Source organism: Takifugu flavidus, chromosome 1 (assembly GCF_003711565.1).
Source record: "Takifugu flavidus isolate HTHZ2018 chromosome 1, ASM371156v2, whole genome shotgun sequence".
NCBI lineage: Eukaryota > Metazoa > Chordata > Actinopteri > Tetraodontiformes > Tetraodontidae > Takifugu > Takifugu flavidus.
In genome coordinates, this window is record NC_079520.1 from 27517697 (window position 1) to 27526220 (window position 8524).

Genomic DNA, 8524 nt, shown 5'->3' on the forward strand with positions numbered 1-8524 from the left:
TCCGCCCCAACCAGCAGGATCCCAACACGTCTGCTCCTCTGGGAAGTTTTAGGACCGTCGGAATCGAGGTTTTTACGACCCTGCTGTTACTGGCATCGCGTAGGCGGAAGCTCTATGTGATGTGGAAGAACGGCTTCCTGTTTCCTGCTCTGCGGTGGCGGTTGGAGTGGGGGGTCCACCTGATTTCAGGTGACCCGTAACTGCGTGGGAGGCTGGGATGGCGGTGGGTCTTATCGGAAGCGGCCCCTCCCCTCCCCCGACTCCCTGTAAATGCCGGCAGTGTTTGCTGGTGGCGCCTAACGAGCGGCACCTCCAGGACTGTTGGGTTACGAGACCCTCAGACGCCTCCAAGCATTGAAGGGGCCGTTATCCGTGAAGCAGCAGGTGATGCGTTTACAGACCCGTCCACGGATGGGAGTTTTAACAACTCCAGTTGTTCCAGTTACTGGTCAAACTGGTCCACGCCACCAGCGAGCGAGCAGCCGCGGCACGTTTACAGCTCGGATTTAAATCAACCTGCGTGTCGTAGACGAGGCGTGTTCCAGATTCGCAGTTAAATTTAGCTCCGACTGACTGTTTTTCTCTGGTATTCTCAGGAGCGTCGGCGCTCCACATCCCGCCGTTGGTCCCGTTGAGGCTGCGGGAAGAAGGTAAAACAAAAAAAAAAGCGTTCCCTGCTGTCACGCGCAGCTCAAAAAGAGTTTCCTAATGGAGCAAATATGCTCCAGGAGCGCCGACTCAGGGTTGGAATACAAAAGTTTTCCGACATGATTAAACTTCCCATCCCGGTTTGCATTGGCTGAACTCACCAAATCATCAAGTTTGGGATTTCCAGCCTCCCGGTAACAGTTGGGCTTTAATGAGCGGAACATAGCGGAGATGTCCGCGGCGTTCCTGCTGCAACGTTCCAGCAAATAAAACGTCTTTCATCAGGCGTATCATTACCTTCTGGCTCCGGTTAGGAGACAAAAGGGTGGGAGAAGGTTCCTGGACCCACCGTGAATGTTCCGGAAAACAAAGAAGGCGTCACCGGGGACAATGTTGCAGCTGCTAAAGCTAATACAGCTGCGGGGCAGGTGCACGCCGGCGGCGTGTGGGTGCAGTCAGTCAGGAACCAACATGTCCTGCATCAGAATCCACCATCAGTACAAGCCAGGAGCTGCCCGACGGCTCGGCGGGGACACAAACAGGAAGTGTAGCCCGATTCAACGGTCCACGGATCAGATCTGTGGCAGCCAAGGAACGAGAGGATGCTGATGATATCTTATTGTTCTGGGTTCAAAGCTCCGAATCGCCTGAAACAGGGCGGAACGTCTGCGGGGGGGCCATGAAACATTCATCTGCCTCAGCCTTGAGGAGCGACACCATGGTTACGGCGTCCGGGGACCCTGGGACCAAGTCCGGTTTTCTTCTCTGGGTTCTGAACTTGGTTTTGGGTTGAGATCGCCGAAGGTCTCCAGGGTGTCGCGTTATTAACGCCGGGAAAATAAGGTTTCTTCATGAGCACTGGATCACTCAGGGACCCCCTCCTCAATGGGTCTGTAACCCTGTCAGTGGGGAACCGCGTTCAGCCGGAGGTTCTGGAGTTCTGCACGTACAAACACACTTCAATCTGTTCTCGTACAACTCAGACGGGAATCAATGTCGACATATTGGCCATCTCTAACCACATCCTCCTGCTGCAGGGTGCTCTCAGATGCCCCTCATGCCCCCCCCCCCCCCCCCCCCCCCGTTCCAGGTATTCTAAATAATTCAGTGCTCTCTCTCTCTCTGTCTTTGTCTCTCTCTCACACACACACTTCACTATTGTGGTTAGCGAAAGCATCGAGCTAGCATATGTACCAGGTGCCAGGAAGGAAGATTTTTTTTCGCCTCTCTTCAAAAGTGGGGCTGTCTTGGTTGGAATTCCCCTCAGTCTGCATCACAGCGGAGGACGTGAAACCGGCCTTCAGTGCAACATCTGTCAGAAGTTCTCCGAAAGCGGAAGCGTGTTCCGCTGCTGCGGGCTGAGCTGAGATTAAAACCGAGACGCGGAGCGGCGCTAGGGCCTCTGCTGGGCTCCAAAAAGCCTCGTTCTGCTAATGACCATCAGACAGGCAGACGGAGTCCTGGCAGGAAGTAAATCACCGCCCCCCCCCCCTCCTCCATTAAAGGTTCCAGGGGGCCGATCCAAGCATCTGTGTGTTTGTTTGCATGAAAACATCACTTGTGAGTGCCAGGTTGGATCAAGTGACGGCGGCCTGAGTGGAGTGTGTGTTTCTGCGCACTCGTCCCCGCTGAGACCCCTAAACGTGGTCCGACCCACGTGGACTGATGCCCATCAATAATGCACGATCCCCGGGACAGTCAACCCCCCCCCCCCCCCACCACCCCCCTCAGACATTTTTAAATGCTTCCACTTTGGAAGAAACTAAAGTTTCTCTCAGAAGGTTCTGGAAATCTTGAAGCCTGGCTGTGGTTTGGTGCATCAAAAGGAAGGAGGGAAGGAATCCGCGCACACGTGGGCACACGTGCACGCCAGCGGTTCCTCGTCCCGGCCTCGCCGTAATCCCGGGCCCGCCCGCGGGGTGACGTCGCGCTCCGGTCGGCGCTGCAGTCTGGAAACCATCGTCCTGCCGCTTCCTCCTGCAGGTCTGGACCCACTCGGGCTCCTTAACCAGACCCTGATGGGAGCCACCCGCCATGCCCGCCTGGCCCGGGAACCGTTTGAGGTGGTTTTACTGGTGATGGAGGTGGTGGGAATTCCTTTCGCAGCACGACATCCCAGTCCTGGCATGGAAAGGGGCGCCTCAGTTTGGGGTTTTCTCCCAGCAGACGCGGCGGCGGTGCGGATGGCATGTGGTCGCTGACAGAAGAGCGGCGATGCCTCCACGCCTGCGGAGCTTTTCCCTCCTTCCTCGTGACCGTCGCCTCTCCGGGCCGCACCAGCTCGGGGGGGGGGCGACGATGTCTCACGGGGGTAAGGTCGCCACTGAGCGTCAGACCTGGCTGGATGGGACGAGTCATGGCTGGGCAACATGTTAGCAGCTAGCGTTAGCAAAGCAGCGCACAGGAACGCGGAGCTGTCCCCGTGGAAACGAGTCACGTGGTACAAATGTAGCGGCGCCGGTCGCATTTTTAGCAGCATCCTGAAACTTTGATGCGGTGCTTTAAGATGGCAGGAATAAGATCCAGTGGAGGAAGCTAAACTAAATAAAGCATGATGTTGACACGAGTGCTGGGAATGAAGGGAGAAATGTCAGGTGAGAGCGGGCGACCTCGAGTCTCCGCCCTGCTAACGAGCGCCGTAAAACCCAGACGGCTGAGGTAACGGCTTCCATTTGAAGAGAGGTGAAGGAGAGATGGAGAGAAGGTGAGGTTTTATTTCTGTATCTGTGCTGGGGGGGGGGGGGGGCAGAGGTGCCTCCCGGGTTTCTCTCGGCTTCTTCAGGGACGTGGACAGTGTGGAGTGTTTCAGGAGAGCAGGAACGCTGGAGGTCGGCAAACCTTTTCCCCTCCATATCAACTCCTGTCCATTAGTGTGAGTGGTGCCCCCCCCCATCCCCACCCCAGCACCCACCCACCCTTTTAGCCCGACTCACCCCTCATGAAGTCTGAAGATGGGGAACGAGGACGTCATGGAGACAAAGGTGGGTGATAATTAGAAGCACTGCTGCCATCACAGGGTCACCCCCCAACCCCCCCAATACCCCCCTTTATTTTATTTTCTTACAAGAGCAGATTTTCCAGACAGAAATGATCCCGGCAGCCAATTAAAAGGCTTTTCTCTCCTCTGCTGATAAGAGGGCTATTAATACTTTAGCAGTGTTAGCACTTAGCGGGCTATGAATGGCTGTCGACACTGAAAGTTTATCAACTTCTCCCCGAGCTCCGTTTTCTTCTTTCTTCTTACAAGAGTGAACTGATATCATGGTGGTGGAGGGGGGGCTAAGCTCCAGGCGTCTTATCAGCTGATTGCTCGCTAAAACCATCAAGTGTTTTTAATGGAAGAAGAAAAAAAGAAGCAAAGACTCGTTTCTATGTTGAAAACCAAAAACGTTCACGCGAGTTTATATCGGGCTGCTGAGTTCTTATCGCACCAGTTACGCTAGTTAAGACTTTTGCTTTCTGTTCAGGTGAACAGGAGTGTGCTACTACAGCTAGCATAAGGGACAGCTAGCATAAGGGGCACCTAGCGTTGCAAGGACTGGGAACAGGCCAAGCGCTAACAACAAAATAATTGTGATGGTAAGTACGTCTGTATAATCCTATTCTTCCAATTCTTTTGGCAGCTCAGATGCTCCCTTAGGTTGTTTTAAATTAAATAAATATGAGATTTGCTCAGGTAAATGCTCACTGGAGCTAGTTCAACAATAGAATGCTAAAAAAAGAAACCAAAACAGGTAGCACAACTTTGATTAGGTATATGGATTAAGGCAAGAACAACACTAAATAAACCACCATAAACAGGACTAATGTTGCACTAGCAACAATGCTAATTCTTGGCTATCATTAGATGACGGCGTTAGCCCAACATTTAACACTGTTTGTTGCTCAGACCCACAGCTAATTACTAAAAAAGATGAATTTACACCTAATTGATCTCACAGAGAGAGATTTAATGAAGACATTAGCTTGTTGCTAACAGTTCTTGCTGTTTATAGTCAAAGAGATATAAAAGGTCAAATGAATCTCGTGACCTGGCTAAATGTGCACGTGTATCTGAGAAGCCTGACGGTCGGGGGGGCGGGGCGATTTGATGACGCCGCACAGCTGGAGGCTGATTTCCTGGAGGACGAGAACAGAGATCCGTCCCCTCGTGCTTCTGCCACCTCGTCCTCCCGGGTCCACGCGTCCCTGCAGGAGAACAAACGAGTCGGGTGTAAAACTGTAAACAGGTCCGTCAGGATGGAGCGCGGTCGGCCTGCCCGGCGCACGCCACCGTATGTTTGAGCGTGCGGCTGACCCGCCTGGGTAAAAGCAGGAGTGGAGAGACGAGGGGGGGGTAAGAAGCAGCTCGACTGTACATTTAGGGATGAAAATTTCATGACGCTAAATCTAGACAGACTTTTAGTGTCAGTCAGGATTACGGCACCGGCCCGAACATTCATGAATTATGGAACCGGGAGAGAGATCCCAGCGAGATGGAGGGAAAGAGAGAGAGAGAGAAAGAAACAAGGGGGGGGGGGGGTCAACCAGAAGTAAATAAATAAACAGATCAATACCTGAGAATGAAAATGTAGCCGCCGCCGTTAGCTTCACGTCAAAGATTACTGGCCTCAAACTGGTGTCGGGTCTTTTTAGCTTAGCCCTTTAGCTTAGTCCTTAGCTAACAACCCAGAAGGGGGGGGGGGGGGGGGGGGGGGGGGGGGGCAAGAAGAGGCGCAGAACACCAAAAACATGAGCTGCAGGCAATAAACACCAAGCGTTGCTCCGGGGCAACCGGTGCAGCTCCAAATACCCCTCTTTAGTGGTGAAAAGGGTCTGGCTTTGATCTAAAGTGGCTCGGACTGGGACCAGGACTGGGACCAGTGTCGGGTTAAACCGGTACAGTGGGGGCTGACGCCTGACGTGCACGCTGGGGGGGGGGGGGGATTAAGACGTCACTGAGCCTGTGAACAGCTAACCAAACAGGCCGACACCAGCGCCACTCCCCTCCCGTCTGCTACGCCAGCCAAAACCAGGTGAGCCGACACCCCCGGATCTCTCTCACTGCTGGAATGTCGGGGGGGGGGGGGGGGCGGTGTGACCCAGACGGGGCTGCCACTCTGTGTGTGTGTGTGGTATTGGGAGGGGGTTGACAGGCTTTACCGCCGTGCTCCCCAGGCTGCGTCTGCTGTTTCATTGGTGGGGGGGGGGGCCTGGCTGGCTGGTGTCCTCTGTCCTCTACTGTATCTTCATCTTCTCTGCACCCCCCCCCCCCCACTCAAACAGGTGGAGCGGAACCTTACCTGCCAACATCGGGTACCACCAGGGGTCGACTCTCACAGCCAGATGTGATTCTGCTGGTCCAAAAGATCAAAGGAAACCCGAAGAACAAAGAACCCGAGATCAAGAGACAACCATTGATCTTGGAGCCTCCCGAGCAGCAGGACACGCTGACGGATCCTCGCCATCACGCAGGCGCCATCTGCTGCCGCCGTGACGAGAGGATGTCACATGGCGTTGGGACCCTCAGAGATGCCCCCCCCACTTTCATACTTGGGTTTAATATGTGACGGGGGGGGGGGCGATGGAGCTGAAAAAGCTGCTACAGTCACGCGAGGAGACCTGCTCGCTAAATCTCTGTCGTCTCAAAGACGCCGGGACCACGCGGTTCTGATCAGGTGATGGTTCTGATCATGTGACGGTTCTGATCATGTGACGGTTCTGATCAGGTGATCAGGTGACTGTCCTCATCCAAAGCTAATTCTGGTGGATGGTGACGCACACACTCCCCCCGTCTTTGGGTCAGCCGACTGTCATGGGAGGACCCAGAACTTGGTCGGGATGAGGACAGAGGTGCAGAACGGAACATCCCAGCGAGCCGCCCCCCCCCCCCCCAGCGGAGTCGCCCTGACGACAGCCGCCCTCAGAGCTGCTAACACCCGTTTAAAGGTGGAGTGTTGAGGCACCAGAAGCTGGGAGGAGGCAGGAGGAGAGGGGAGCTCCTTCAGGACCTTCTCAGTGTGTGTGTGTGTGTGTGTGTGTGTGTGTGTGTGTGTGTGTGTGTGTGTGTGTGTGTGCGTGTGGAGGCTAAAAAGATATTTTTAAATTTAGGGGGAAAAAAAAGGGGGTAGATGGAGCGTAACTGCGGAGGAAGGTTTGAATTTGTGAGAGCAGGAAAAGTTGGAATAGAGAACAAAAGGATAATAAGGAGCGCCGAGGCCGGATTATCCTATTTTGTGCTGAACTAGTTGGGTCCAGATGTGCCGGTCCAGAGACGGTCGGCCCGATTTTAATGTCTTCCAGAAACCAGAGCGGCTCAAATACGTAAAAGCGTTTCACGTTGGGCCAGGACGGAGGAGGTGAATCAACCTGGACCAGCAGCACCAGGTGGGTGTCGGACACAAGGGGAGGGGGGGAGGAAGATCAGACTGGAGGGATGGAACGACGGGAGCGGGAATAGCGACAGGAAGGGATGGAAAACCGCAGTGGAAGCAGCTGATAATCGCCACATATTCAGGGTGAGATCACGTCATCGCCGTCGTAGAACCCTGGTTCTGATGGTCTGCAGCTGGGTCGAGGACACACACACACACACACACACACACACACACGCACACACACACACACACACACACACACACACACGCACGCACACACACACGAGGAGAAACGGATGCTAATTGCAGCAGAACCTCGGACCGCCGCTGAGGTCAGAGCAGCATCAATCACAGTGTCGACCACCCAAATCTGCCCCCGCTGCCCGGGCCGCCACAAAGGGGCAACAATGGGCCACGGCCGGCCCCCGCTGTCCTACAGGAGGGGGTGGGAGAGGTCACGGCCCGCTGAATGGACGGTGGTCATCGGAGAACGCATCTGTATTGGTGAGCGGGATAATGGGAGGGGGCGGAGGGCCTCGGGGGGAGGGGCTGTGGGAACAAGTTTAATGGAGGTCCGATAATAACGTGGAGGAAAAGGGATGTTTTAAACGGCTCCTCGTGACCGATTTCCTCTTTTGTAAAATAAAAACGTCTTTTTCTATCTTCCGACTCTGGGGATGAGTAAACACTTCACATTAACTCGGGAACGCAGCGACCGCCTGAATCATTGATGACACGTCGGCCTCTCGGCGCTCCGAAAGCGTTCCGAACTTGTCTGATGGATTAATCACTGAAAACACTCCGGACTCGTTGTTTGTTCGATGAATCCAAACTTCATTCGTTGCTTCTTCCTCTTTAATCGCTGCTCCGCAGATCTGTGGCGTTCCGGATAACAGTAGAATTCTTTCAGATCCGGAGCGTTCGCAGCGTTCCCGATGTTTCCGGCGTTCTTTTGTTTATCAGGCTTCACCTGCGGCCGACTCAGCTCTATTTTTATCCACTTCCGATTCTTTTCTGCTGCCCCGGTTTGACGCGAGCTCCCGGAATCGGAGCTCATCCGTGTCGGCAGGATCGGGAAACGTGGCCGAGTGCGGAGTTTGTTGCTGTCGCCGCCACACAAACTCGGACCTCCGCTCGTCTCCGGCTGCCTCCGACGAATTGACCAAAGTAATTCAGCAGAATCCTCCGAATTTAAATCTGGATTCGATTTTCCGCCTCATTTCACAGCTAAGCTAACGGAGCGAGCGCTGCATCAAGAGGGCTTTATTCTGGAGATTTATGAGTTTGGTGACGGACCGACCGAAGCTCCGGTGGTTCCCGAAGCCCGGCTCATCTCCTGGTGGTTTTCAGCTCCCCTCCAACATGACATCCCGGGCTTGTGGGGTTCTGAAGGTTTGGGAGGAGAAGGATCAAAGGAGCGACGCTCCCCGAAGAGGCCGGAGCTCTGAACCCTGACTCCTTCCACTCCGGATTGGACCGCGGTTGCCAGGATTCATCCCGTCCAAAGATCCGTCACCACC